This window comes from Chiloscyllium punctatum, chromosome 51 (assembly GCF_047496795.1).
Source record: "Chiloscyllium punctatum isolate Juve2018m chromosome 51, sChiPun1.3, whole genome shotgun sequence".
Lineage (NCBI taxonomy): Eukaryota > Metazoa > Chordata > Chondrichthyes > Orectolobiformes > Hemiscylliidae > Chiloscyllium > Chiloscyllium punctatum.
The window spans coordinates 46379284-46389337 of record NC_092789.1 but is presented as its reverse complement, the minus strand read 5'-3'; positions in this window follow the sequence as shown (position 1 = coordinate 46389337).

Here is a 10054-nt window from a genome sequence, read left to right as displayed (position 1 = left end):
TCCCGAAGGAGCATTATTATTGCACGAAAGAGATGAAGCAAAAACAGTGAATAAAACGCAAGGGAGACGAACAGTTCGACAATTTCGGTATTGTGAAACGGTGTCACGAACGAAGTTGATTAGGAATATTTGTTTTAAAAAAGCAGAATGCACTCACCAGGAACAGCTACAAATGCAAGTAATGGGTAATAAAGCTCTTTCACCAGCAGAATTGTAGGCTTCTCCATTTCATGTGACAGTGTATGGTGTCTGCAGAGGCTGAAACACTTTGAGTACACAGAGTGGAGAGAGACTAAGGGCATCTGTATTTGTACATACTTCAATCCATCGGGGAAATCACTCAGTTACATAACCAAAGTCGTGAAACAAATAGAATCAGGGAGGTTTGGTTTGGCTGAAACAGTAGGTAGAATATTACAAGAAATGCAAAGTGGAGAAAATTCCAGCGTGCATCTACTGAAGTTGCAATACGCATTCTTCACGTTTGAATTTATCTCTGTGGCTCACAGTTGAATAACATAAACGATCTGAAAACCCGATTGACCCTATTACAAATTAATAAGCTGCTCGAAAAAAAGTGTATTATCCCCATCAACACACCCTTGTGAAAAAATGGTACGATCAAACACAGGGTTTTGAGAGAAATGGCAGAAAACGAAATGATCAGCACGGATCTGCTTCCCTTAAACCACCTAACCAGCAGCGCCAAACAGACTGCTCCCTAATAACCTCAACGGAGAGGACAGGCTACTCCCCACTCGTTGCATATATTTTTTAAAGAAAACATGATTAAAATATTTTCAAATGGATAGTTCCAGACATATCAGAGCCTCCGCCTTTACGATGTCTCTGATGAAAACGGCAACATAGCGTTGTAACTGAAGCAGCATCGTTTACTATCTCTAACTATCATTTACTCTCATAGTCCCCTTCTCTCCACTTCCCACATTCCATCTTGTGCAAAAATAAATATCATTTTCCAAGCTGCGATCAGAGCTGATGTAAGGCCACTGGAATAGAAACTTTTACCGTGATTTCACTGCAGACAGGCTGCCAACCTGCTGAGAATTTCAACCGATTCCTGCTTTTGTTTCAGAATTTAACCATCCACAACTCTTTCAGAATTTTGCCTGATGTGCCTTGTAATTTGCTTCAGTACTTCTTGGCATCATTGCAATTCAGGGATGGTTCATTTTGTTTTCACTGTTGTCCCTGTTTAGGCTTTTAAAAATGAAATCGAGAAATAAACAGAGTTTAGTGATTACTTTTAGATTGAGCAATAATGTACAACCGTAATCCATTTCATTATCCTCCTTCTTATTCAATTGACCAGAGTTGATCCTTTGCTTTATTTCAATCAACTGAATATTAGACACTTAACTGCCTTCTGAATAATTAAGAATGGGCAATATGTACTGGTCCAGCCAGCGATACCCTCGTACCATGAATTAATTAAGAATAAAAACACTTTACATTCTGCTACAACTAACAGCTGGTACATGGAACAATTTATATTTTTTTTATTTTCACCATCATTTTTATGCCTTAATTTTTAACCCATTCTCCCACTACGTTATGCCAGTCACCATCTGGTCTTCTGGTCTACTTATCTACACCCATATGCTTCTGATTGGTTTTCAGGCCCGCAGGCACAAAGGCATGTTCTCAACAATACAGTCACAAAGTCATATCTTACCTAAACGTCTGTGAACGACACTTTTCATTTCATTTCCTGAGAATGCGTGTTCATAATAATTTTCGTTGATGTAAGAACGTCTTGTGAACTCCAATAAGTCTGTCACATGTTCAGACTAAATGTTCTCGACGAATGAAAATAAATTTAACAGTGCATTGTCTCCCCGATATTTTCGCTTTGAGAACAATTCCACTCGTGCACGTTCTTCCAAAAATTGATCCAAACTGATGTGCGTGTGCCTTTATAACGCTAAACAATGCAAGATTATTGACTTATTCCAATATTTTGAAGTAATGTTGCAACTGCTTGACTTTGTCTTTCTCCTTCGCAGTTTGGAATATCTATTAGCTTTCAGAAATGATCTTGTAAATCTTTGCCTTGAAATATCTGTATTTACGTTGTTTTTACTTTTGTGAACAAATTTCGACAGCGTTGTTCGATCAAAGCTGACACACCCTCTGCTAGCTCACACTGCCTTACTGATTTGCAGTTTTCTGACTCGACAGCCAGAGCCTGTGCCTTTATGATGACTGTGAAAAAAAAACCGTTATAGTGTAGCACATTCATCAGATTGCGGAGAAACTGGCGTTGATTTCACTGGACAGTTACCACACCTCAGGCGAGGACAAAGACTGAGAAGGTCGCCCCTGCACAGTACTAACAATTTGGAGTACGTAAGTGATCGTCCCGTCCGCACAGTTCTGACGACAGAAACAGAGGTTAAATGGCAGTTTCTGAGAGGGAGATAAACAATTCATCGGTGTAGAATAGCCTAACTCCCCTTAAACTCAATCCCGGTGCCAATATTCAACAACTTGAAAAGTTGGGAACAAAATGCCAAAAGAGTCACAGACGTAGGCTGCTCGTCAAACCTCTCTGAGAGGTACCTGCATAGAGAAGGAGTTTGTGCAGAGAAAATCATCGACTCAAACATCGATGGAGAATCGATAGAGGAAGATACCAAGAAAATAATCAACACCTGGCTGGTTTTGAGATTTGAACTTTTCTGTAAATCTTAATCAGGTGTTTTATTGGACCAGTCAACGAGAGGGAAACGTATCAGAGAGAGGAGTTGCACATAGTTTTTTATTCTGTGTTAGACTTTCAAAAAGAACCGATGTTTTTATTTTAAATCTTGACTATTATGATAGCCCTTGGCCTCACGAATTTTCTCATTACACCATCCCCAATCTCGCTCACGAGCTACCTTCCCTGCCCACGTGGTCTTCCTCTGATCTGACATTATCCCGATGATGTTCCCTTTGTTATAACAACGGCCACTGCCTTGTTATCGCAGAATTCACCGGCCTGCCTGTTACAGCTTCCATCTGTAAAATTGTCAATGTGAAACTGCCCTGAACATGGCAGAGGTGGCAAAAGTGGGAACCCCTTTGTGGACAAGCCTCTAAGTTTCTGGTGGATGACATGGTGCAGCAGAGGGACAATACGTTCCTCCATGACACCAGACCAGCGGTGAATATTAAACGTAATTGTTTGAAATATTAGAGAAGCAGTGAGGAAAGTTGTTATTTCAGTTATGGCAAGCTAGTGATTTGGAAGTCATACACGTGAGCAACGGAGAGGCAGAAACTCTCCAACCAATTTTAACGGTGCCTAGATCGGCACCTGATATCCGATCGTCTCTAGACAGTAAGAAGAAGGGTTTAAAAACATTTTTTGTCCAATGCAGACAGTCCACAAAATGATCTCCTGTGTATCATGCCATTTTCTGAAGTCTTCAAAGGTTACCAATATCTGATCAATGTACAGGGATAAGGCGAGAGGGCAGGAGGATCAGTGTGAAAGTGATTAGCATAACAACATTTCTGATTCCATCCTTTTCACACAATGCTACTTCACTGTAAAGGCCTATTTATCCTTTGCTTTGTAAACGTTGTAAACCCTTGTATATCCAGTTCTCAACCTTGGCCACGCTGCAGCTTAATCTTCATATGACAGCCACATCTGAAATCGTTCATACTATTTTAAACTCTCATTTCATTGGCCTTGTTGAAAAGTTTGGAAGGAATTCAAGGATGGCAGCAAGTGTCAGATGGCAGGATGGCTTTTGGGTACAGAGGAGATTGCAGAAATAGTGGAGGCGGGGGGACATTACTGGGATACGGATATGTTTAGGTGCTAAAGGAGATTCCAAAGACAAGTACAGTTTTTGGTTTTGGTTCAAGTGAAAACCAAGCTGGGCCAGCCAGATCAATATTTTGGCTACAAAACCATTTTCATGAGGAACCGTTTACGAACGCTGACAAAAATGATACCTGGAGAACTTATCTCATGATGTAGCCCTGAGTCTCTCAGCACCAGACATAAATGCAGCAGGCACAGGGACAGGAAATTCAGTCACATCCGGCCTGAAGATGGAGACAACACAGTGACAGGGGAAGTGAAATTTCTATCTTCACTGAATATGGTCAATGATGCAGAAACAATTCGTACGAGTTCTAACATTTCGAGAAGTGAGAGCTTATTCTGATGTGAGGTTCTAGTGAGCTGACCGCTGGTCAGGAATTGATACCGAGACCTCGTTGTGGAGTGTAAGATCCGTTGTAATTGTTTCATTTCAGAATCACATCCAGACACTAACAAAGAATAGGTAAATACACTCAGAACTGTTCAAACCCCAGAACATTAGGTATTTATAGCTTCTCACAACCATTCTGGAAAACAGACTCACAATGAGATCAGGAAGGTACCAGTCTCCCTCTGTTGCCTGAAGATGGACAGCTGCTCTCTTCCATTCTGGAACCGAGCTCCAAACTCCCGTCAGGAAGATCAAATACAATCTGCCAAGACTGTGCAGAGTCAAGTATTGGTACTTATTCCTGTCCCGAGGCCCAAATTCAGAGCAGGTATATCCCAGTCTACGCATTTGCAGGTCAATTCAATATTTCCCTGAAACCCACAGCCAATCTGATATATCCCAGACACGTGCCTCTGTGCCTACAAATTGTCACTCTCCGTAACATCTTTTGCATTTGATAGCCCTTCCCACCTCTGTAAATGTTCTAGTTTCTACAAATAGTCATGTATTTATAACATTCTTCCAAACCTCATAGCACCACTTTCAAAAACATATTTTCCTCATGGCAAGGTTCACAGAAGTACGGTTGGATTCCGTTTTTGGAATAGATTAGAGATAACAAGGGATGTTCTTGGTGGAGGACGTTGAAAACGAAAGATTGCAGAAAACAGAAAGAAAAGCTTACATTGGTGCTGCAGGAAATTAATAACAAGAGGTTTACAGAAAAGAACGGGACTTCTCTTAGACGGTTTTACAGAGATAGAGAAGGTTTAAGCAGTTGGTGGATATTTTAGAAAGTTGTGGATTTGAAGAAGCTAATGGAGTTTAGAGATACGTGAAGGATTTTAACATCTAGTAGAGATTACAGAGATAGGGTGGGCGAGATGTTCCCCCACATAGGTAGTGATTTCATCTGTGGAGTTTGTAGAAGTAGTGAGCTGTGTAGCAGCAGGAGGTGGTTACAGCATCGGCAACGTTGGAGGGACTAGAGGATGTTAAACAGCTCGTTAGACATTGGAGGAGTTTATACAACAGGGAAAAGTTTAGGGGAGGAGGAAGACAATGATATGGGCAGAGTTATAGTTGCGAGAGAATTTTGCAGACATAACGCCCACGATTGGCATGAGGGTGAGAGAGAAATAATGAGATTTGTCAGAGCAGAAGGAAGTTAGTGACATTGTTCGATTTGTGACCTGGACCCGGTCGCATAGATTGGAAGGTTTGCATGGATCGGAGTTGTTATAGACAATGGGCGAGCTGTAAGGACTGGAGAACTTTTTACAGAGAGAGAAGCATTGTAGTGGCTGGAGGAGGTTCCAGAAATAAAATATTGCTTTAGGTCTGTATGCGTTACAGAGATAAGGAGGGGTGTATTTGCTGATGGAGAGTGTAGAGATCGGAAGGGATCTTATGGATAAAACGAGGTTAGAGAGATAGGGGATGATTCGAGTTGAAGGATTCTGACGACATCACACAGGACCACAAATAAGTCATATTGCACACGACGATGTAATTTAGCCGACCACGTTTACACCAGCTCGACAAATGAATATACTACTGAGTACTGATCTGGCAGAGCTTAAAAACACACGAACAACAATAGCGCCTGGAGACTCTTACAGAGAGAGGGAGCATCGCACACACTGGAGGAGATTCATGCAGTAGGAAGGAAGGCAAGGAGATTATTTCCCTTTGGGGTGGATCCTTCGCCATGAACTGCAGGAAGACGCCAACTTGCAAAACTCGGTCAATTTGTCTCATCATTGGAGAACCCAAGACTTTCAGCGTGAAGGCGGTTCAATCGGAAAACCAGAATGGAACAGGAGTCCTAAATCCTCTCTAACGGTTTGTCACTGATGTTCAACTTTGTAGAGAACTAGAGCATCAGATGAAGGAGGGTGGTTGGCAGAGATCAACAGGAGGATTCCTTGACTATGCCTTCCATTATGACAGTGTGTCTTCAGGGTGTGTAGACAAATGAATGTGGCTGGAACGTATGACTCTGTGAGTATGGCGCTGTTGTAAATACAAAATAGGTATGATGCTGTCTGAGTTTTCGTGAGCTGCACTTCCACCGATCAAGTGGAAGAAAAATTCGGGCACGGACAACAGGCAGTGCAACAAATTTTATTGTTATGATTCAGAAAGCAGTAAGTCATTGGATCCACACAGTGGAACACAGTTGATGGACAGAAATGACAGTTTGCCATCAGGTGGGTCTCACTTCAGATTTTCTTTGTGATTATCCATTTTCTCTTGCAGCAGTACAGCCCGATTTCACAAACCCCACTGTAAGGGACTTCATGTGGAAGGCAAGGGGAGCGCTTGCAAGTTCCTCTCTGGAGTACACAAGATTTGAAGAAACCTGTAAAGCAGGAAGGAATAATTCAATGATGTCTCCAGCCAGGGCAATGTAACCTCCATGTGACACCAAACCAAGAAACATGGCGACCAGAACTGTATCCAATGTTGCCAGTCTGGTCCTATCAGGGAGATGGACGCCAGAACTGGGCACAGTACAATCAATGTGGACTACCAAAGGTTGCAATGATGAGATAAAATGCCCAGTGCTCTCAGTGGTGTCTTAGCAAGGGATGTCTGCACTTTCCCAATGGGTCTTACTGGGTTATACTTCAGAGTTTCGGCGTGGACTTGTTAGGTCGAAGGGCCTGTTACCACATTGTAGTCGTTCTATTGAAAGAATGGTTTGGAGATGCTGGTGTTGCACAGGGGTGTACAAAGCTAAAAAAAACACGCAACACCAGGTGATAGTCCAACAGGTTTAATTGGAAGCACCAGCGTTTGGAGCGCTGCTCCTTCATCAGATAATAGTGGAGGACACAATTCTAAGCCACAGAATTTGCAGCAAATGTTTGCAGTGTGGTTTAACTGAAATTATACATTGAAAAATATCTTGATTGTCTGTTGAGTCTTTTATCTGTTCGAATACCATTTTAGTCTCACTTCTTTCATGTGTAAATCACACCTTCAACATATTGACTAGCTAACCCCAATTGTTACAACAAACATGAGAATGCAATTTAATAAAAAAAAGGTGTTGTGAATTACATATGAAAGAAGTGAAACAATCACTTTATTCGAACGGTTGAAAGACTCAACAGACAATCAAGATATTTTTTCAATGTATAATTTCAGTTACATCACACTGTAAACCTTTATGATAAAGTCTGTGCCTTACACTTGTGTCCTCTATTATCACCTGATGAAGGAGCGGTGCTCCGAAGTCTAGTGTTTCTGATTAAACCTGTGAGACGATAACCTGGTTTTGTGTGATTTGTAACTATTAAAAGAATGCTGTCATTGAGACATATTGAGACACGGACCTTCCACTGTGCTCCCACTGTCGTCGAATTGAGGGATGTGGAGTCCAGAACTATGTGCACCGTGATCTTAAAAACGGAGATTGAGACTATATCTATGTTCAGTGTACTAACTATCGTCTAATCAAGGGATATGGGGACAGGAACTGTGCCCAGCACTTCCAGTGTGGACCAGGTAATGGCTATAGATACCAAGCATCTGCAGTTTGCTCCTGCTGTGACTGAACCAAGGGCTATCCAGTACCTCTCTGTGCACAGTACTCTCACTGTCATGGAACACAGGGATAACGAGAATAGAACGATTCGCAGTGTTATCAAGCTGTCTTACCAAGGGAGGTCACAGGAATGCCTGCACACAGTGTTCAAAATCTTGCAAAGTTCGCACTGAAGGATTTCGGGATCAGAACTGTGCACAGTGATCTAAGTATCATTCAAGAGCTCAGGGAGTTAGGCTGGAAGCTAAAGGCTAGGACAGACAGAGTCATCATCTCTGGGTTGTTGCCGGTGCCATGTGACAGTGAGGCAAAGAATAGGGAGAGAGTGCAGTTGAACATCTGTCTGCAAAGATGCTGTAGGAGGGAGGGCTTCAGATATTTGGACAATTGGACGTAATTCTGGGGAAGGTGGGACCTGTACAAACAGGACGGGTTTCACCTGAACCAGAAGGGCACCAATATCCTGGGGGGTATGTTTGCTAGCACTCTTTGGGGGGGGGGGGGGGGGGGTTTAAACTAATTTGGCAGGGGGATGGGATCCGGACTTGTAGTACAGCAAGTAAGATAGCTGTGTGTCAGGATGTCCAAGACTGTAGGGAGGCTCTGGAGAAGGTAGCACTGACAGGGACTACTTGCGGACACAGAGATGGGCTCAAGTGCGTATACTTCAACGCAAGGAGTATCAGAAATAAGGTGGGTGAACTTAAGGCGTGGATCGGTACCTGGGACTACGATGTTGTGGCCATCACGGAAACGTGGATGGATGAGGGACAGGAATGGCTGTTGGAGGTTCCTGGTTACAGATGTTTCAGTAAGATTAGGGAGGGTGGTAAAAAAGGAGGCGGGGTGGCATTGCTAATTAGAAATGGTATAACGGCTGCAGAAAGGAAGTTTGAGGGGGATCTGCGTGTGGATGTAGTATGGGCTGAAGTTAGAAATAGGAAAGGTGCAGTCACCTTGTTGGGTGTTTACTATAGGCCCCCCAAAAGCAGCAGAGATGTGGAGAAACAGATTGGGAAACAGATTATGGAAAGGTGCAGAAGCCACAGGGTCATAGTCATGGGCGACTTCAACGTCCCAAATATTGATTGGAAGCTCTTTAGATCAAGTAGATTGGATGGGCCGGTGTTTGTGCAGTGTGTCCAGGAAGCTTTTCTAACGCAATATGTAGATTGTCCAACCACAGGGGAGGCCATATGGGATTTGGTACTCGGTAATGAACCGGGACAAGTGGTGGGCTTGTTAGTGTGTGAACATTTTGGTGATGGTGACCACAATTCTGTGACTTTCACCTTGGTTATGGAGAGAGAGATAGGTGCGCACAACAAGGTAGATTTCACAATTGGGGGAAGGGAAATTACGATGCTGTAAGACAGGATTTGAGGAGCATACGTTGGGAGCAAAGGCTGTCAGGGAAGGATGTGGTGGAAATGTGGAACTTTTTCAAAGAGCAGATACGACGTGTCCTTGATATGTATGTACCTATCAGGCAGGAAAGAAATGGTCGTGTGAGGGAGCCTTGGTTGACGAGGGAGATTGAATGTCTAGTAAAGAGGAAGAAGGAGGCTTACATAAGGTTGAGGAAACAGGGTTCAGACAGAGCAGTGGAGGGATAGATGATAGCCAGAAGGGACCTGAAGAAAGGGATTAGGAGAGCTAAGAGAGGGCATGAAAAATCCTTGGCGGATAGGATCAAGGATAAACCCAAGGCATTTTATGCATTTGTGAGAAACCTGAGAATGACGAGAACGAGGGTAGGTCCGATCAAGGACAGTAGTGGCAGACTGTGTATTGAGTCGGAAGAGAATGGAGAGGACTTGAACAAGTACTTCTCTTCAGTATTTACGAAGGAGAGGGACCGTATTGTTGACGAGGAGAGTGTGAAACGGACTGTTAAGCTAGAACAGATACCTGTTAGGAAGGAAGATGTGTTGGACATTTTGAACAACTTGAGGATAGACAAGTCCCCCGGGCCTGACGGGATATATCTAGGATTATGTGGGAAGCAAGAGAGGAAATTGCAGTACCGTTGGCAATGATCTTCTCGTCTTCACTGGCAAAGGGGGTGGTACCAGGGGACTGCAGAGTAGCGAATGTTGTGCCCCTGTTCAAAAAAGGGAATAGGGATAACCCCGGGAATTACAGGCCAGTTAGTCTTACTTCTGTGGTAGGCAAAGTAATGGAAAGGGTACTGAGGGATACGATTCATGAGTATCTGGAAAGACACTGCTTGATTAGGGACAGCCAGCACGGATTTGTGAAG